This window comes from Stegodyphus dumicola, chromosome 10, assembly GCF_044657685.1.
Source record: "Stegodyphus dumicola isolate Sdum_Otavi_A_Nest chromosome 10, ASM4465768v1".
NCBI classification, from domain to species: Eukaryota; Metazoa; Arthropoda; class Arachnida; order Araneae; family Eresidae; genus Stegodyphus; species Stegodyphus dumicola.
In genome coordinates, this window is record NC_140777.1 from 41,195,072 (window position 1) to 41,217,247 (window position 22,176).

General features: G+C 31.7%; 1 protein-coding gene across 7 annotated transcripts in view; it reads left to right on the forward strand.

Annotated features, from left to right (window-relative positions):
- The first annotated feature begins 227 nt into the window (after positions 1-227).
- Positions 228-22,176, forward strand: part of LOC118191107 (uncharacterized) — a 182,533-nt gene continuing 160,584 nt past the window's right edge. For 5 of the 7 annotated variants that reach the window (XM_085824885.1, XM_085824891.1, XM_085824888.1 and 2 more), the window contains exon 1: positions 1,698-1,812. The gene's annotated coding sequence lies outside the window, so the exon portion shown is untranslated. Of the gene's footprint in view, positions 333-1,686; positions 1,813-22,176 lie in introns of those variants that run through there. The other 2 variants (XM_085824887.1, XM_085824886.1) reach the window with 2 other exon arrangements.

The window sequence follows — 22,176 nt, forward strand, 5'->3', positions numbered from 1 at the left end:
TGAGCCGTAGGAGTTGAGGCATGGGTTCCTGGGCTGAAATCCTATCCCATATGAATAAATATAAATAGCCAGTTATCCTGCCTTTCATGTTATTTAGATGCGCTTATAAGTGAAAAATAATTTCTGATTGCGTAGTAAAAGAGTATGTATAAACGGCACAAAGTTGTCATGTTTATTAAAATGGTGGGATGGCCAGAAAATAACAGAGAAACGGTTAGAAGGGGGGGTCTAACATGTGCGGAAAAAGTTCGAAGGAAAAAAGGGAACTGAAGAAAAGAAGGGGAAGAAAGGAAGAAGAGATATACAGAAATAATTGCTTATGCTCATAATTGGTAAGTACTGCTGAATAAAAACTTACCGTATGCAATAATATTTTAATTTAATATAAACTTCGATTTAAGCTATGCAGAACATTTTCTATTATTCTGCCATCTAGCAGCAGTAACTGCGCCATTTCTGAAACTTATGAAAACAAATGTAGTTTCTGCACAACATGAATTAACTTCCGATGATTAATTTATACTATGTCTATCCTCAACTGGAGCTGATCATTATGAAACATAGAAAATGGAATATTTTATAGAAAATTTATAGATATGTTTGAGTATTTCGTTTAAATTTCTTAATTTGTTATTCTGCTTTAATTATATGTAGATATTTTCAATGCTATTTTTTTAGTTTACGATTTGTTTATATATGATATGTTAGATTTTTCTATTATTTTCATAAGTATTTATTAATCAAATGCTGAAAAAATTCAAGTTGAAATTTGTTTATGAAGTAATTAGTTAATGAAGGAAATTCACAAGGATATCGGTCCGTTTATGAAATCTCATCAGTTAATACTTTGCGTCAATGATCTCAGATTTAATAAACAAAACTATATGCCACCACTTCAAGTGTTTTCTAGATCTTTACTGTAAATAATTTTCTAGTAACTTTAATAGTGTTAAAGTTCATAAATAGAGATAACTTTCATTGCGTTTAATTTTTACAAATTCAGATAACGCAAAAATATATCAGGATTATAATGTGAATTAATTTTATAATGATCTCAGCTATTCTAAACAATGCTCAGCTGAAAAATCTTGTTTTTGCACGTATGTGAGCTATTTCCCTTCCACTCTTTTCAGTTGATAACCGCCATTTTGAATAGTAAAGTTCTCACAGTTTGTAACTGTACATCAAGAGTGGTGATATAACACATTAAAGAAATTTAAATTAATTACAAAAATTTTGGGAATATTTAGATAATTAAGAACATTTATAAAAAATATTTTTTAATGTAAATCAATGTCTCGACTTTCGTACTTCTGAAAATGCAGGTAAAAATATTTATTTTAGATCATACAAGTATTCATATGCATAACTGCATTTCAATGAAATAAGTATTCGTCATTCAATAAAATAACTTTATAATCATTGCATAACTAGAATATATTCAAGGGGACCTTCAAATCATTTACATACATTTGATATTTCCCTTTGTAGCGTTATTTATGCCATTTGTAACGAAATATCAATAATTTAATGCTTTCATTGAAAAGAAATGATTTCTTTCTGCTAATTTCTTTTTATCGTCACCTATTTGCAAATAACATTTTTTAAAAATTGTTTCCAGTTTCTTAATTTGTTCATGGAAAGTAGTTGCGACGCCATCTTGTTTTTCAATCCGTAACCGTAGTACAAAAGTCCGCCATCTTGTTAGCAGCCATTTTGGATTTCCCGTAGTCTGTGTTTTCGAGCTAATCGTACTTAGCTAAGGTATGCTTATCGACTAGTTACTCTTAAAACAGATCTTCGTTGTGAAAGGTAAATGTTTATGGATACTTTCGTGATGGGATTATTCAGATTACCCATCACTTCAGTTATGCAATTCAGTGTAAATTAAAATGATACCAAATATGATTGAATTTTTATACTATTAAGGAAAGCGTTTTAACTGATATTCCATGTTTAAGTCTTCTGTATTTCAAAATACGCAAATGTGTTTTGCATCGTCAATTTTATTTTTTCCTTGTGGTATATGACTTGAGGACGGCCTCTGTTTGAAACTGCCGCTATTGGTTGTTTTAAGATTTGTTTATATTCAGATCGGAGAACCAATATGGCTTCCTGACTATAGTACGCCTTAGCGTGTGTGAATACTTTATTAATTTAACTAATTTAGGCAAGTATAATAGTGGGTGTTGATAGTTGGGAAAATTCTTTTAAAATTTAAATCACGTTAAAATGTAAATTAGATGTCGACATTTTAGGCGCCTTAATGCAAGTTCGCCGTTGCCATTCGTAACTTTATTAACAGAAAATACTTTGTCATGAGCGAACACATTTCGTTTGTTCTCATGATTTTGTTTACATTTCAGAATGTGCAACAACTAGTGAAACGTATCCGTTTCCATTAAGTTTATTAAGTAATTAAATTCCATGTACTTATTACCTGATAATGATTTATGTTTAATAAATAAAATGCTGATTTTGTAAACGTAATTGTAATATTCGCAAATTTTCTCCTGATTTTAATCCTGTATGAAATAAATTTTGATAATTACTTCCTGTGTCTTTTTCTTTTGGTTGTTTTTTTTGTTTAATAAAGTGCGTGTTTTAGCTATTTGTTTTCCGAATTTCGAATATTAGTTTGATAATTCAGTAGGTTTAATGTTTGACAGTTTAAGTGCATGTATGATACGTAGGTACAGATCATTGTTATAATATGTTAGGAATTAAGCTTAAAATAAATTGCAGTAATTCCATACTTTTTCCGAAATAGGAAATACTGATTGAGGGTTCATTTGTTTTTGTTGGTTAGCAAAGTAGTGATAACAGTACTGAAATATGTCTTTGCATTTTATTCTGCTTTTTTGCAAACTCTTGTAAAGTTAAAACATGGCATTATTGTGGTTAAATGAAAAAATGATTTTCGGTGCTTTAGCAAGTATAATGTGTTTATATTTTAGGTGTAAAAAATGTATATTTTATGTATTCAGCAACACAGTGAAAATTTTCAGAGTATTTTTATACTCTGATTATTATATTAATACTTGCTGTATAATTATTATGATTAGATAATATGAAGTATTTCAAGTAATGTCAAAGGATTCTGTTGACTTATTCACATACTTTAATTTTCAAGCAATCAAACATGTTTTTTATTGTAACAGAGGCAGTTTGTAACCCATAAAAGAACATTACATTTGGCCTTCTATATTTTAGAGTATTTTTAATTTGCTTTATATTCAGGTAAAGGAATATTAAACTAATTTTTTGTAATGTCATTATTAAATATATTAAATGTTGTATTTTATGGGCAGTTGAATGTTGGCAGTTAAATAGGATTCAGGTATTAATTCTCATGTTCATGAGGCTCTTCCCTGTATTTCTTTCTTCCTTTTTTGATCGGGAGAAGGATGTGTTCATTTTGTGCGTAGTATTAATGACTCTGATTTAAGCTACTTAAACAGTCTTTTAATTAGATAGTACTAGAAAATCCTATTTTGAAAAATGATTATTTAACCTGAAAGTAAGTGCTTGTTAGTCACAAATTATGTTTGCTAATCAAAGAATTAGTATAGTTTTAAGTACTTTTTTTTGTTTTCTTTATTGTTTTATTTAATTTTGTTATTGGATATAGAGACATTGAATGAGGCTATGTCGGAATTACAATGTGATGCCCAGTGTATATTTTTCATTAAGCTTTATCTGGATGTGTTTATGCATGAAGTGCATGTTAATGTGGAGAATTGTTGTAATTTAATTCTATTAGTTATTCTAAATGACCTATCTCAGAAAGATGCATGTCAAGCACATTAATAACATTTGTCGTGCCTACAAACTATTTTTTTATTTTGAAGCAGAAATAAATATACTTATTTTTGAGCGAGTTTTAATATAATATAGTTTCGTTTTTAGTAAGGAAATGATGAAAACTTCTGTTTTCCAAAATATCTGTCTGATTAAGGCTAACAAAAGTGCAGGCTATAACATGAATGAAAGCAAAATTTATTATTATTTTTTTTATATACATCATATAGCACTTTTTTGTGCTCAATATAAGGGATAAAAATTAATATACTACTTTTTAATTATTATTAATTTTTATGTAGTAATCTAGAAAAATGTGATTTATATATATATAACAATTTCTAATGGCAAAGTTATAAACTATATGTATTTATTATTCATAGTTTTGAGGTTAAAAATTCTGTTTTTAAATTGTATGATTGTATATTGATATGATTACATAAGGTCAATTAAAAATATCCATCTGTCAGTAGAATAAAAAGGTCATTTTTCATTCCTGAATAAATATCGAGTTTTAATGAAAGTTTCCCCACCACCACAAAAATCGTCTGCACAAACAGTTTGCTTTAGTGTGTTTAATCATATTTTTTCAAGCAATTTTTTGCATTTGAAGGAAAGAGACTTGCTTTAGAACACTGTGGTGTGAAATTTGTTAAAAAATATCATTATCATTAAGTACAAGGTTTCTTAAATGGAACTAACATGTTAGGCTTAACATGTTTGTACGCACGACAAATGTGATTAGCCATGTGTACAACTTTAGGTTCTAATTCTTTATCATATGATACTGTGAAGGTTTGGTATCAAGTGTTCAAAACAAGGACGAGGAAGGATAGAAAATAAGGGCAATGAAATTCAGGAAGCAGAACGCTCTGGCCAGCCTACTGAATGTTGATGAGGCCTGTCTGCAAGAAATTGTGGAATATCAGTATTGAACCTCTCGAGAGCTTGCTAAGGAGTTAGATATTAGTGGCATGTCCATTAGTCACGCTATGCATCTCTTAAAATTGACGTACAAGTTCAGTTGCTGGTTGCCACATGAGCTGACTCAAGCAGATAAGGACTGACATGTTTGGGCCTGCACTAATCTGCTCGAAGGCAAGGACAAAATTCTGGACAGGATTATCACTTGTGAGGAAAAGTGGAATTGAAATAAAAACACGACTCTCAAATGCAGCTACTATAGATACTATGCTGAGTGTTAAAATAGCACTGGAGTTGTGCTCTGGTACTTCTCAATTTTTAAGATGAATCGTAATTCTAGCAGGAGCTCATGGGAACCCTAAATAAGATGAGCTCCAATTCTTTTTTCTAATAAAACTGAATAATAATTTCAACAGAATATTTGTCTGATTTTGTGGCATTTTATTTTGAAAATTAATACTCGTAATTATCCAAGAAAAATTAGGTATTGAAAGGTTAAAAAGCACTTTTATTAAAAGTGTTAAAGAGCACACTGTTAAAAAGCATGTTAACTCTTTCTGTCCCTCTGTACATATGGAAAAATTGAATGGAAAAGGCTTTATAAGCTACTATAGGTAACTTTCAACCTTCTTTACATACATTAGAGGACAACACAACACAAATCAGGCCTTACATTTTAGCCATGTTTAGGTTTAAAGACTGTCATTTATCAAAAAAATTTTCTATATATTTTGTAGGATATAAAAGGAATTGTTTGAAAATAAATTTCTATGTTATTTTCTTGGCTGTATGCTGATCTCTTTATTCTATATTAGTTTTAAATTTTTACCTAAATCTTGCCTAAAATCAAATTACAAAAATCTGGTGTGCCTAGAGTAGGATCATTGAAACAGCAAGACCAGACCAACAACTGTATCTTTGTTTCAATGCAGCATTTTCTTCCTTGACCTCATTTACAATAGAAAGGTGGGTGCACATTTGTGTTTAATTTCCCATTTTTCTTTTTATTGTTTTTTGGGGAAGAATTTTGGTTATCAACTAAGAAAAATTGTTGGAGTGTTTTCCCAAGGTCAGGGATAATTTTATGAGTTAACTCTTTGATCTTTCACTAGAGCAGTTTTTTTTTCTTTTGGTTTTGTTGAAAGAAGTTTTGTTAGCTCTACATTTTGATAGTTTTGAGTTGTAGATGTTTATTTGATTTAATTTTATACTTTATATTTTCTTAACTGTAAATATAATATTAATTTATGGTACAATTCCATTATAAGGGTAAGGACCCTAAAATCGCCAAACAACCGTTGATGCCAGTGCTGCCAAATATAAGTTTAGATGAAAGGTTAATTTCATGTAAATACATTTTTTTTGTAATTTATAAACAAAAGGCTAAAATAACAGAAGTTATACGAGAGATATAAGTTTTTTTATGTCTTCCAACATAGCAGAGAATATTTCAGTTTTTTTGTGCAAGCTCCTGTACATAAACTCGGACAAATAAAAATTGAAATGTTGTCGAGCAGTGCGACTCTTATTATGCCATTTAGCACTGCCCCACAGCCACTCTACTGTTTGTCTATGATACTCACTTTCGGTGTCCATAAAATTGTAGTTGTGATTGACAGTAAAATGTTCAAAACTGGTATTTTGCAGTTCATCCGACTTGTATGATTTCCAGCAGTTGATATAAATGCTTCCTTCTGCGATATTATCTTTTATGATGTTCAATAAAGTCTTCGCTGATCGTTCTGGAAACAGCGATTAAGAAGAAACATTCTTTTGAAACTCTGCATAATCCCTGGAAAACACATTGTGGCGGAAGAACCTGTTCAACGCTTTTCTTTCTTCTACTGAAAAGGCTTTTCTCTACTTCAATAATTTTGCCCCATCCACTGATTTTCAAGTTAGGCCGAGGAAATAAAGTTGTGGCACACACCTCACGTATATAACTGTTCCAGTCTACAGTTGTGTTGTGGTTCATCTTCAGCTGGAGTTCACAAAATTCAATAGATGTCATCTCCCGACACCAAAAATAGATGAACTTAACGGTTGTAAAGAAGGGGATTTTCTATCCTTTGAACCAATTTTGACTTCTTAATCCTTTTTTCTGATTACAGGTTTCTTTCTTGCACCGCCATTTCACTACTGAGTTACCGCTAAAGCATAATTTCATCTCGTGGTTGTTTGAACTAATTTTCTATCATGAATGAAGTCTGTTCTTTGAAAAAATTCTATTGCAGACTTTTCATCAATGGGCAATTCCCAAATTGTTAAATTCAAAGCGTTATTAGAAAAGAATTAAAACATTAAACTAGTATTTCAATGGCGACTTATAAATATAGAACTATCTAAATTTATGCACTTTGGGCTAGATTTGTTGTGCCATTAAATGTGCACATTTGCTAGATTTGGCACTTTCATGCATATATTTTCATGCAATTTTTTACGGTTTCTAAAACGGAATAATACCTAATTTATTTGTTCTGATTTTTAATTATTTTGCAAATGGATCGGAGAGGGCTGACCATTTTTAAAGCATTGAAAGTGCAAAACAAATTGCCTTCAGATAATGAATCCGATACAGATCCCGGTACATGTGCAAAACATTAAGTGTAGGGTTGTGCTTTTTTAATGGTGGTGTCTTTTGCTTCAGAAAGTACCACCATAAAAAAATAAATGAATGTCTAAGTGTGAAATGTAAATGTCATATAGCAAAGTTATCTTTTTTCATTTTTATGCATATAATCATCATATAAGCAAAATGATCTTTATTTTTGGATGTAGAGTAGTAGGCCTCCGCATGGTGCAACCTGAGTAATCCTAAATCTGCTACAATAATCAGAATCTAGTGTTCTTAATCGTAGGCAAAATCTTTTACTCTACTATGCACTTCCCAGCTTTCTAACTTCAGCATTATTTCGAAGCTCTATTCACTCAGTGACCCCGCTTTGGGCACACCCACAGAATTAAAATGGTGAGTGTTATATTTACAAAATTTTACTTGTATACTCGTCTAGGCCTGATTAGACTACCTAGCATTTTTTTGTTGAAGTACCACTTTATAAAGTAGCATGCAGGAAATGGTTAAAGAGCACTATTATTAATTTTTAAGGTGTTAAAATTAATATTCACAGTTATCCAAGTTGTGAGATATGATCCAAAGATTCTTAAATGATTTAATGATGCATTTGCAATTTTGCCTTAATACAGTGTGTACATAAACAGGGTTAGCGTAATTTTTGAGACAGGATAAAAACTTGTGAGCATATACTTGTCTTACCTGGAAAACAAACCCTTGGATAGAAGTTCATATGTTTATTGCAAGGAAAAACCCCATCTATATGTCGAAAACCTTTCCTCCAGGAAATGTAATCAATTTAAGAGAGTTTGTTGGGAAACGAGTAAATTTCTGTCATTTGAGTTCTATTGGTGAGCATCGTGGTCATGTTGTCTTAAATACTATTTCAGTATCAATGATTTTAATTGCTCATGATGTATTAAAGAAATCAGACATGCTGTTTATGTTCCTAAATGTGCTTACAGTGATAATGAATCTAATACAGTCAAAAGTCTTTAATCCTGACTCGTCGGGACTTCGGCAATTCCGAATAATCGATTTTTCCGTATTATAGATCATCAGTTTAAATCTGACAAGATGGCATGCAGAAATTATAAAATTAAAAATATGAAACCATAATTTATGAAATAAAGAGCAATTATGATCTAAAGGGTATCAAAACATACAAAAAAAGCTTAATGTTTATTTGTTTACTTTATTAAATATTTCTTTTAACAAACGCATGCGTAAAGCATACATTACACATAGACAAAATTAGAAAATTGCAACCAGAAAACTATTTGATGTGTATTCGTGATATTTATTATGACAAGGAATTTGATTTAAATCATATCAAAGACGGAGTACATCGAGATGAAATACACTCAAAAGTCGTTAATCCGGACTCGTCGGGACTTCGGCGATTCCTGATTATCGATTTTTCCGGATTATAGATCATCGGTTTAAATCTGGTAAGATGGCATGCAGAAATTATAAAATTAAAAATGTGAAACCGTAATTTATGAAATAAAGGAACAATTAATGATCTAAAGGGTATCAAAATTTGTCAAAAAAAAAAAAAAAAAAAAAAAAAGCTTAATATTTATTTGTTTACTTTATTAAACATTTCTTTCAATGTATGTTGTTTAGTTTTTTTATGTGATAATACATTCTCTTTAATTCTATAAACAGACATAATTTCTTGTTCAGTTACAAAGTTCCGCTGTTCATGTCCTATAATTGCTGTGTCGAGAATACCGACTAATTTGTCAAACGAAATTTTTTCTTTTTCAATAACATCTGTCACTTTCTTCGCTATCGGAAGCGAAGAAATTTTGTAGCTTTGAGGTCCGGATTATGGGTGTCCGAATTAACGACTTTTGACTGTACTACATTTAGTAAGGAATTATAAACTGAATAAAATAAAACCATCTGCTCTGAAGATAAGAATAGCGCTGACAGATCAACTTCGAGTTCACTGCACACCGCTACGTTCCTCCCCCCCCACCAGAGCAGCATGAAATTGATAAACAGATTTCGGAATGGTTAGAGAAACAAAGGATATGCCTTTATCCATTTTTTTGCAGCAATTCCACTTTTTGTTTGATGGATATCGAAACATGCTTTTGCTTTGTAGATCCTTTGGCAGCTCCAGAATCGGAAATTCTTTTTGACATAACCGAAAGTTCAAGCTTGCTTTTATAAGATTGCTGTAACAGTCTGCAAAAAATGATAAGCCGGATCCAATTAGAAGATTAAGGAACAATGCAATCTGCAACATTACCTGAAATAGACAATTAGATAATTTTAGCTTAGCTTATACCGTCTGTTATACATTAAATGTGCATGCATAAACGTATAATGTGCATGCATAAAGGTATTATGCGCATGCGTAAATACATAATGTGTTTACGTAAGCGCAGAAATTTTGTAGCTTTGAGGTCCGGATTATGGACGTCCGGATTAAAGACTTTTGACTGTGTAATGAAATACTGATATGCATTTAATACAGGGACTTTCTATGAAAATATTTCATATTTTCTACGAAATAACAGACCTTTCAGCATGGTGTAATTAAATATGAGAGATGAAAAAGTTACTCTTACAGAATTCTGTATTTCTCTTTTAAATTTTCTTCTTTATTCTTATATTGTTTTAAGCGATCTCTCTGTTGTCATTGATGACTTTCATCTCTCTCCCCCCTCCCCGATGGGCTAGAAAGAAAATGTCTCTACTATGTCTTAAAATAATACACTATATTGTTTAGTCAAAGCTTAAATTTATCTAGAGCAGGCAGGCAGTCTGGTCCCTACCACATAGTGGTGGGCAATTTAAGCATGTATAGCAGGTGGTAGAAGTTTTATCCAATGATAAAGATCAAGGGAGATCAAAGCACTCATGCATACATGGATTCATGCATTTATATTCATGTGTAAAAGTTTAGTTCTATACTTGAACATTACCTTATGTGCACTTTGCACACACAAAAAAGGGGGGGAGTTCTGTATTTCCTGTTCTACTAGATCAGTTGTGAAATTTAACTTGCGTTTCCCATGGCTCGAAAGCACAACTTAGGATATACATTGGATTTATATATAGCATTGTTCTAACGTAGATATTTTGTCACAAAATTGGACTTGTTTTGAAATAACATACAAATTTTTTCCATATTTCAATTCTACGATTCAAATTATACCTCGATATTAAATTTTGTAATTTTTGGTGTGAAATTTAAAAATTGATCTAGACACATTTTTTTCAGTTTGTGCCAAGAATAATTCATTTGATGAACTTCTTAATTTATAGGAACCTATATTCCTTTCCTTTTCTTCATTGGACATGAGCGGGAAAAAAGGTCATCGCTCATACTTTTAAATAATTTTAACAAAGTGCATAAAACACATTTGTTGATATTACCGCTTTTAACAAATATGCCAAATTTCAAAAATGCACCAATATGTAAATTCACTTATATCAGAAAATTTGCAGGTATGCTTAGAAGTATGTCTACTTTGAGGTGATGGTAAAAATTTTACAGGTTATAATTTAAAAAAATTATAAAAATCATAAAAAATGGGCAAATTTTAATAGGAATGAATCTAAATTTCAAAATGCCAAAGGAAGAATCAAATAAGTTTAAATAAAAAAAAAAAAAAAAAGAGGTATTAATGAATATATTTCAAATTCAATTAACATGGATGAGCTAAAATTTTGAGAGCTAATTTTTTTCAAAACTACTCGTGCGATTTTTACGAAATTTGGCACTTGGGTCGTAAATAAGTTGTGCTGTCTGCGAGTTCCTTGCTTTATTAGTAGATTTCTGAGAGCAAGACTGTATGTTGGAAAACAATTTTTGTCGTGTAATTATATAATTGTATCTCATTTATGAATCTTAATTAATATTTTTTCAGACATCCTTTATTGTTAAACTGGTAATTTTATTTTACTCAACTTTGATGCTTATTGTAGTTACAATAAAATTTACTTTTCTTAATACCAGCATGACAAATATATGTGCTCATGTAATTGAAGGTATTTTGTAGCTCATGTGATTGAAGGTACTTTGCAGTTTCTTTTATTTGCTTCTCATTAGGTAGGGAATTTGATTTCTAAACTTTAAATCCTTACTTTTTTACATCACTTACAGCAGCAGCCAGCATGTTTTTAATGTGCATTGTTTTATTCTTGATCTCTTTCAATCGCATGTGTTAAGTATTTGTACACACAAGTTATATCATGCCTCAATGTTTATTTATTGTTAGCATTTCAAGATATGTATGCAGCAGAAGTCCAATAATTTGGTGCATTCAGTACTATAATGCACAATTGCCACACTACCTGAAAAACCGGAAAAAATCGGGGAATTCGAAAACTGACTAGAAAAGTCAGAGAAAAATCAGGAAGTTTAAATATTTTAGGCAAAATCTGGAAAAGTCGGGGAATTTTATACGGGATTCCTCCTCCTGAAAAAAGCGATTTTTACACCAACGTTGGAAGCGATCACCTTTCTTGATGAATTATGTATCGCATGAGCGTCTTTCAGACAGCTTGCGTGGAGTCAATTTTTGTAGCTGCAATCAGATATTTTTTTGGAAAGGCAAAGCAAGTTTTTCAACAACTTTGGTTTCCAGTAACCTTGATAATCGAGAGATTCGCATGCATATTTGAACAAAAGAAAATACCTTTCCATTCTCGTATAAAACAAAGTCGGTTCAATCCCGGTATACAGTACACACACAGGATTTGGCAACATTATACTGCATACTGCGAATTAAGCCAGACATTTATGATAAGCAGTAAACTTGTCATTTTGGTGTTGGCAACAATTTTCAAAATTGTTTTAAGGATATACCGTATACTAGGATTTGCAATCTCTTAATAATTTGCATTTTTTTTTTTTTATCAGTCACTTTCCAATCTGGATTGAATAAGACTAAAAGTTTTGCGGTCTACCAACCCAAGCGAAGAATGATTCTATTCCGGAAATTTAATGCAGTCTGTTGAAAATTAGAATGAAAAACACCCCAAGTCTCTTTCTTTTCCTTGATTTAGTTCTTTATTCTCCCAATATCGGCAGCAGTTGAATCCGATAGCGTAATATCATGTAGGGAGGAATTACGGCGCACATATTGCGCAATAACGTTTGCGATATTTTGCAGAGATAATTAATTTTGACGTTCGGTCTGAGATTTGTTTATGAACACTTAAAAGAGTTTTAGTGTGCTTGCTAAGCAGAATATTTTTCTGTTCCGTTAGTTTGTTTTTACATGATGCACATATCGAAATGTCAAAAGCATTTATTTAGCGGAAAAATCTAAAGAACGGCTACAGTCTATCCCCCCCTCCGCTCCTCTTTTTCAAGTTACGCTCGACTGTCCGAATATTCGCCAATTTTCAAGTATGCGGGTAGCTAAGCTTTTACTGTTAAAGGATGAGTGCATGAAGCAAATTTCTGTCTTCTGATTTCAGAAATGTTCCTCTTTTTTTTACTTAAATTACTTTGCTTGCAATATCTGTTAAGGGAAAACTGATATACGATGAAAATTTAGAAAATGTTCAGAATTTAGATTTAAATTAGTTAAATATCAATATGAGTGGAAAAATAAATTGCATTTATTATTAAGTTCCAAGCGAATAGAATAAATATGCCTTATTATTATTTATTTCCTCTATTTTGAACTGAAATTCCATCATTAAATCTTGTAATATAGTTTAGTTTTGCATAGTTTTTTTTTTCTCTTATTGTAAACTAGTTCTGTAAATTGAACTGTTATTTAAAATTAAAAAAAAGTAATTATTTTCCATGGTTGAGGTTCCCCCCCTTTCTCTGCCCATGCTTATTCTCTTGTTCCCCATGCTTATTCTCTCTTAATAAATACTTCATTTCTCATATTTTAAATTACGAGTCTAATTTTTGAAGTTATGCAGTTGTGTATAATGTAATTAGATAGGTGCTTATTTTTTTAACTAAAATGTGGCTATGAACCCTGAGTAATCTCTGAAATAGACTTACTGTCAGTAACTGAAGAGGAATTTGTTAAAGAATTGATAGATCAAAACGTGTGTGGTGCTCGTAGGATCAAAATACGGAAAGAAGGTCAACTCATTCCCACTAAACATGTCATACTTACTTTCAGGTCTTCTAATCTGCCTAAAAACATCAAAACTGGATCCCTAAACTGTTTAGTCAGGCCATATATACCAAATCCAATGCATTGCTTTCAATGTCAGTCTTTTGGACATGGAAAGACCTCTTGTCGCGGTAGCCTCACATGTGCTCGATAGGCCATGTAAGTGAAGGCTGCTCTGCTTCCCCCTTGTGCATAAACTGTAAGGGCAAGTATCCAGCTTTTTCAAGATCATGTCCGAAATGGCAGACAGAGAAACAAATTCAAATCATTAAAGTTACACAAAAGATATCATTTGCAGAAGCCAAAAGACTAGTTCACTCTAATCAGCCAAGACCTAATAAATCTTATGCATTCGCAACAAAATCATTCAGATCAATATCAATGCAAACTACAATAACCGCACAAAAAAAAAAAAAAAAAAAAAAAAAAAGAACTAGTAATGACAGAAGATCCTAGAAACTAAAAATTAGGAAAAAAAAACCTCATGTTTCTACAATTCTTCAGAGACCTAAGTATATGAAAAGAATACATTTTTAAACAACATTTCATTCTGAACGGAATTAAATGCTATACTTTTCACAGAACAGTTTGCTCAGAATGGTTTAACTTGAATGAAATATTTTCGCAAGTTTTTGTTAATTACATTAGAAAGAAATTTTAAGGTAATTCGATTTTATTCGGATAAGGATTACAAAAATTAAGATCAGAGTTTATTGTATTATTAATATTAAAATTATGCATTATTTCTTTTCTATTTATAGAGCATCTTCCTAAAATACTTTCTCAAATATGACGATTTTTTTAGCTTCTGAGGCATCTTTTAAATCAAAAAATCAATTTATAATGAATGCTCTATTCGGTCCATTTCAAATTAGAGCACCTTTTATTTTAATAACGAGATATTTTAAATGGTACTTAACTTTCTCCAAATATTTCTGAAAGAGAATAAAATAAGTATTATTTTTTAAATATTATCTAAAACTTGTAATTGAGTTATTATAAAATGTAAGGGAAATAATATTTATTAGATTTTTTTACCTATAATTTCAACAATACATATTCCACAACTCTTCTTTATTACTTTCTTAAGTACGCATCTCATAGAAATTGCTTTACAATACCTTTTAACAGATAGTTTTCCAGTACGAACAATTCTTGCTTAACGAGTTTTATAATGTATTTGTAAACAGAATTCAATGTTAAGGTTATTATACATTTTGATAATATTTGTAATCATTATAAATTTAGATACATTTAATAATTAGAATTTTTCACAGTTGTTTATGAATGAATAAATCCTTCATTTCAAATACATTTATAAATAATTTAATAAATATTTACGTATTTTGTTAAAATGCAGATACATGCTTTTTGCAAGCCCATGCATAAATACCATTTTTCATTTCCGTCATGTGGAAATCTTTAATTTCTGTGCATTCACTATATTTTTCGAGTAAAGTAATTTAATTTTAAAAAAGTACATGCTACAATAGTATGTGGATGTGAAAAAATTTTTTTTATTTAAAACATTTTGGTGTTTTTGTTTGGAACATAAAATATAAGTAGCAAACACTGTATCAAGGGTATCAAAAGATGTATACAATTTTAAAGGTACGGTGAGGTACTTTTCATTCTTTAATTATAACATTTTTGTTAAAATCTATATTTTTGTAGTTCAACAGCTTAGAATTTTATAAAACAAATTTGTAATCAAAATCGCTTTTGTTAGTTATCGAAAAATAACAAAGATGTGATTTTTGCATAAATGTCACTAAAATATACAAATTGCTATTATCCATTACACTAGGAATTTTTCTTTTATGCAGAAGTGTCCCATTTTTCGATTTGTATGGAACTGTCGTGTGTCGCAATACTATCAGAGTGCTGTCAAGCGAGCTTCTGAATGTAAAAAAAAAACACCCGATCTGGTGACCGAAGCTTAGGAACGATGCTTCACTTCTAATGCTGGTTTGGCCACTCCTTCCTTTCTTACCTCCATGTAAAACACGGCAAGGACCCGCAAAATCCTTTAAATTATCGCCCCATCGCGCTCACTAGCTGCCTTTGCAAGATCATGGAAAAAATCCTAAATTACCATCACCTACTATCTGGAGACTAATCATTGCCTATCATCGCCTTACCAAAGTGGTTTCCATAAGGGAAGATCTTCACTTCATAATGCCCTGTTTTTAGAAACCGCAGTACGCAATGCATGTGGTATCAATCTTCTTTGACATGGAAAAGGCATATGATAGAACTTGGTGGCATGGAACTCTTCATGACCTTTACAGCACTGGATTGAGAAGTAATTTACCCATCTTCATTCAAAACTTTCTGAAGGACCGCACTTTCCAAGTCGATTGGTTTGATGCTTTCTGAAGTATTTGTACAACAAGAAGGTGTACCACAAGGTTTAGTGCTCAGTCTCACTCTTTTCAGCCTGAAAATTAATTCGATTTTAAGAGAACTTCCTCCTACAGGGCATGGTTCCCTGTATATTGATGATTTGATGATCTGTTGTCAAGGTCAAGATATGAGATACATTGAGAGACAACTACAAATTGGTCTAAATAGCATCATAAAGTGGTCCAACAACAATGGTTTTAAATTTTCTAGCCAGAAGAAAATCTGTGTGCACTTCTGTCGCGAAAGAAATCTTTATCCTGATCCAGAGCTGCATCTTGACGGTTCTTTGATCCGCGTTGAGCCAGAAGCAAAATTCTTAGGAGTTATATTTGATAGAAAGCTCACTTTCCTTCCGCATATCTTAAATCTAAAGAAAAAATGTGCTAAGCTCTCAACATACTGAAAGTCCTGGCCAATACTTCATGGTAAGCAGAACACTGTTCTATGATCCGCATTTACAGAGCTTTAATCCGTCCCAAACTTGACTATGGCTGCGTTATCTATGGATCTGCAAGACCTTCTGTGCTACTGAAATTGGATACAGTCCACCATCAAGCGCTACGGATTTACAGTGGAGCCTTCAGAACATCTCCAGTCCAAAGTTTATATGTCATCTGTTTTGAACCAACTCTGGAATTCAGACACAAGCAGTTGTCTATCAATCTTCATTATAAAGTAATGTCACAGGCCGAACATCCTGTCCGACTCATGACATCTGATCAGTACTGGCGTCTTTACTAAGCCCGTCCTTCATGTATCCCACCTTTTGATCTTCGCATTCACTCACTGATTGAAGAATTCAACCTAAATTATCTGCATCCCAAAAGCTTTGACCTTTTCGGTATTGCTACCTGGCAAGAAGTGAATATTCACCTACTTAACATTTTTGGAGAACTAAAGAAGAGCAGTACCAGTGATGTCCAATATCAACAAATTTTCCTAGAGCATAGAAGCAGTTATTCTAACTACAAAGCAATTTTTACTGATGGCTGAAAAATCATGATCATGTTGAGGCAGCTTGTGTTTGTAATAAAGAAATAAAGAGTAGCAAACTTCATAAGGCTGCATCTGTCTTCACTGCGGAAACTTTTGCCATTTTAAATTCCTTAATCTTTATCTCTAGGCAGAATAGCAGAAAGTTTATCATCTCTGAGTGCTCTTGAATCAATAAATACAAAAACCAGCCACCCTTTGGTATTAGAAATTTTAAAGGCACTCCGTTTGAGAAACACAGGTTATTATATTGCGTACTGCTGGGTGCCTGGGCATGCTGGCATCTTGAATTTTATTCACCTTTTGTCTGGCGCATAATAACCCTCGAGGTTTTGTGCCATTAAAAAATCAACCAACCAACCATGAAGCAACGTGTCTAGCTACGGAATCAGTGAGACTACGAATGGTGTCCTGAAGAATGGTTCTCCATTTCCTGTCAACTATTTGCCACAGATCATCATTTTCTGAACAAGGCAATGGCAGGATCTGCAAATGGTGTACAATCACATCCCAAACGTGTTCAATTGGTGAGAGATCAGGAGAGAACAGTGGGCAGGGAAGCATCTGTACACGTTGCAGAGCACGTTTGCTGACGGGGAAGCAGTGTGTGGTCGGGCGTTATCCTGCTGATAAAGGGCATTGGGCACTCCCTGAAAGTAGGGGATATCACTGGCTGTGGCACATCATCCTTCTATCATTGAGCCGTGATAGTGCCCTGAATACGAAATAGAGGTGACCTGGAATCATACGCAATTGTGCCACAAACCGTGATGTTGCATTGTTGTGTGGTGGGGCATTTTACAATTGCTGCCTGATTGGATTTGTCTCCACATCAATGCCACACTCATACTTGGTGACTATCATTAGAGAAACAGAAGCGGGAATCATCTGAGAACACGACTGTGTGCCATTCTGTCATCCACATTGCGCAATTCTGGCACCATTGCCAGGCTTGCGCCAAGCCTAATCGGTGCCGTCGTGCAAATATCTAGTGAAAGCCTTTCTGCAATGATGATATTAAAGAGAAACTGCTTATGGTTAGCACTTAAAGTGGAGTATTATTAACATAACAATAAAAGAAACCCCCAAAATTACATTTTCTCTTTTAATTTTTGTAAATGTGCAAACATTTTGTGACTTCTTAAAACCCACACTCAAACATATTTATTGAGGAATTTACATTATAAAAAAATAACATTGCAAGCGAAGCAAAATAATATACTAAATGCATTGGATAACAAATATACTGCTTAACACTATTTATTTTCTTTAAAATTAAAAACAAATTAGTTTACATATCTAATAAGTCTGCACCGAATAAATTGTTGTTCACAGCATCATTTACGATAAGGTTCGAACTGTGATTGCAACAGGGCACAAAAAATGCTCTAGGGTTGATGCTAAAAATTCTTTTCTGCCTACCTCTCTGTTGCAGCGATATAGAGTATAGAGTTTGTTTTCAAAAAGTTTGTAAAAACCGTAGTTCGTATGCAAGATCTATACTATTTATTTTTCATTTTTATTAATTAATGCTTTTTGGAGTTTTTAACATAAGCTGAGCTGAACTTGTACTATGTATAAACGAAAATATGTGATGCCGATGCGTATGTAAGGGTAGACGCGTTCAACAAATTGCTTAATCTTTATTTTGTGTCTACTGTTGCAGTCGTAGTGATTCATGTAACAATTATTGTTTTGATGATTTTTTTAAAAAAAAGTTAAGTATAGTTACTTGTTATGTTAAACTTAGGTTAGCTTTTTAATTCAGAAAAGCAACGATTTGAGCATAATTACTCGAAAAATTTTTTACATGAATCATTTGTTTATTAAATTAAAAATTATTACCTTTCGAGAAAAAAAGATTGACATATTATGGAATAATACTGAGTTTATAATAGTATACCTATTTGAGATTTGCAATGAAGTTGCTCTGAAATTACAAATTGGCCATTTTCTCATTTTTAGCTGTACTCAAAATCAAATCAAAGAAAACTATTCGTTATTTCATTACATCTTAAATACATACTTTAAATTTGATTTATTTATTTTAACAAACAAAAGAGTACCACTACCTCCTTGAATTATTTGGTATTGATCTAATAGTTCATATTTTTCCCAGCAATGGTTTAAGATATACTCAGTTTTTCAGAAGGAAAGTAAAATACTTCAAACAGTCGCTTTCCAAGTGTTTTTAACCAGAAGTATTTCTTGCAGTGATTCTTATAATATTTATTTTCTACTTCCATTTTTTCTGTTTTCATTTTTTCCCAGATGTCGGAAGAAAAACAGAAAAAATCTGTCTGGGTATCAGAATTTACTGAAAAAAGGAAAACGAGAGAAAGATTTAATAAACCAGAACTTTAAATTTACCTAGTTTTTCCAAAACCCAGAGAATACCCAAGCTGATGCTACCAGCACTAGTTGTCCATCAACATCTCAGCTAACCACTGAAATTACCAAAAAAACCCCTAAGAATCGGGAAGAGTTAGAAATTGTTTTCCGCCGCAAATTACTTTAACTTAAATGCAGCAGGTCAAAATAACAGAAGAAATAATAGTGAAATCTACAATTTCTGCAGTAGATAGGCATTGGGATGTAATGATATGCATATGGATTTAAGTTTTTTGAGATGTAGTTTTTGTCGAATCTTGCCAGACAACGAAAATGTTAAAAGAGATTAGTTGCTAAATTCTGATTGCAAAAAATTCTGTTTAAATTTTTTGTTGCAAAATTTGCATTTTTTGAGTAATGTATAATTTAGTAGTTCCGGATTTGATGACTCGAACCATTTAAATGAGCACTTAAAACATCATGAAAACAGTAAAAGGCATTTTCGGAATCTATATCTTTTGTCCAATTTCGTAGAATGATTAGCAAAGAATAAAGTTGCTGATTCGGAATTTCAAAATTTATTTAAAAAAAAAAAAAAAAAAAAAAACTTAAGCATTGCCATTATGTTATTGAAAGAATTATCTATACCATTCAGTTTTTAGCCAAATGAAACTTATCTTTCCGTGGTTTCAATAACAAATAATTTGAAAGAAAAAATAATTTTTTTTTAAAGTGTATAGAAATGATTGCAAAATTTGCCCCTATCATGTCTATACATCCTTAATGAATTACATTAATGAAACTAAAAAAATTATGCCTCATTACTTGGAGATGAAATTCAAAATGAAACAATTAGCATATTTTGGGATAACATAAAACAAATTATTTTAAATAATATCAAACCAAAGTATTTTTCTATTTTACTTGATTGTACCCCTAATGCTAGCCATCAAGAGCAGATATCAGTTTCTATGCAGTATCTTAATTTAGAAAAGACAAACGTGATTATTGAAGAAATGTTTTTAGTATTTTGTCTTGCAACAGATACGGCAGGTGAAGGACTAACAGCATTCTTATTATAGACTTTACAGAAAAATAGTTTAGATATTAGTAATTTACGTGGCCAAGGATGTGAAAATGGTTCAGAAAAGAGAAGTAAAAATTTTTTGAGTAATTTTGCTCAAATCGTTGTTTTTCTGAATTAAAAATTTAACATAAGTTTAACATAATATGTAACTGTGCTTACCTTTTGTTATGTAAAATAACCATAACAACAAGCAATCAGCAAAAGAAAAGCACAAAAAAGATAAATGTTGCGCAAATTACTACAATTGCAACAGTAGGCACAAAGTAAGAATCAAGCAATTTATCAAACGTGTCTATGGTGCCGGCATCTACCCTTAAATACGCATCGACATTGTGAATTTTTCACGTCCATTAAGACACAAGAGAACAGAGATGATTTTCTGCCCTGGTTATGACCTTTCTTCCAAATAAGACAGTGCGCTAGAAAGAAGGGACACCCAGACCTGGTAAGCTCGAGACTGCCTTACACAGTTAAAAGGCCCAATTCCTAGATTAGATTCAAGAGCCACTAACCTATCGATCGGGCAGACGAACTAAGACTAAGCCGAGTAGACAAGCATACTCAGCAACTCAAATTCCACGTCCCCGTTCTGCAGAGAAGGCAAAAGCATCTACCATTAACAAGGGCCCCAACCCCGGGGAGCAGAACGAAGTATTATTCATTTTGAAATTCCATTGAGTGCAACAAAAAATGCTGAACTATGAAAATCAAACATATGGAAGTAAATGTTTTGTGATTATAAAAGTACAGTTAAATTTCGATAAACTGAAGACAGTAGAAAAAAAGTGAGAAATTGAAAATTTGAGTCTATGAAAATTTTGGCAAATCGCGTTTCGAAAAGGTACAGAATTCACAGTGTACCTACAGTTACATAGATATACTATACAGTGGCTCACATTTACTTTTATACACTTGTATTTTTGAAATTTACTTGCATAAATCTTGTACTAAATATTGAAACGTAGGCTTCAAATTATCCAATCTATTATTTTTCCTCTATTTTAAGTCATGCTTTTGACGAAAGAGTATCAAAATAATCCCTTGAATAAAATAATTTATCAAAAATGTGTTAATAATTCATTAGAAAAGGGTTAAAGTGTTAAACTTACATAATTTACAAAATCTGTCGTAAGCAAACATTTATACCATTGGAACAATGTTATATTTGAATATGAGTCAAAATTTAATACATTTGGTTCCCATCAGTGAATTATTATGCCAAAACACAATTGAAGAGTGTTGAATCTAGAAAATCTATTATCTAATGTTAAGCATGGTGGTGTAGGTATAATGGTTTAGAGATTTGGCTGCCTGTTGCAGGAGAAATTTAGTTTTTATGAGAAATAACATGGATCTGTAGAAAGGTATAAATATTTTTAATGAAAACTTGAGGACATCTTCAAAAAAATTTGGTATGTGAAATAAAGTAAGGCTCTATCAAGATAACAATCCTAAACATCTTAAATGTCCTGTGTGGTCATTATACAACTGTCCTGAAGTTATCAAAATTCATGCATGTTCTTTGGATTTAAATCCCATTGTACTTATATGAAATGAGGTGGACATAAGAATAAGGAAACATGATGTTTCTTTGAAAGCTGTACTAAAAACAGTTTTCATGGAGGAATGAAGCATTTTTTTACTCAAAAATATTGGTTGAATCAGTGCCACTGCTCATAAATAGTGCAATTTTAGCTAAAGGATAGTCAAAGAAATATTAAATGTCCCGTTATTTTCATGTTTTTATTAAATATAAACTGTTTGTTCTGAATAGTTATGGAGTTCATTTTTGGGATATTTTGAATATATTTTTTTAACTGAAAATGTTTTGAATAATTTTTTTCCTAAAAACAGATTTTGAAAAAGATAATCAAAGCTAATATTTTATAATTGATATTCGAAAATAACTAAAAACATAAGTATCCAAAAACAAATGTGAGCCACGATATTTA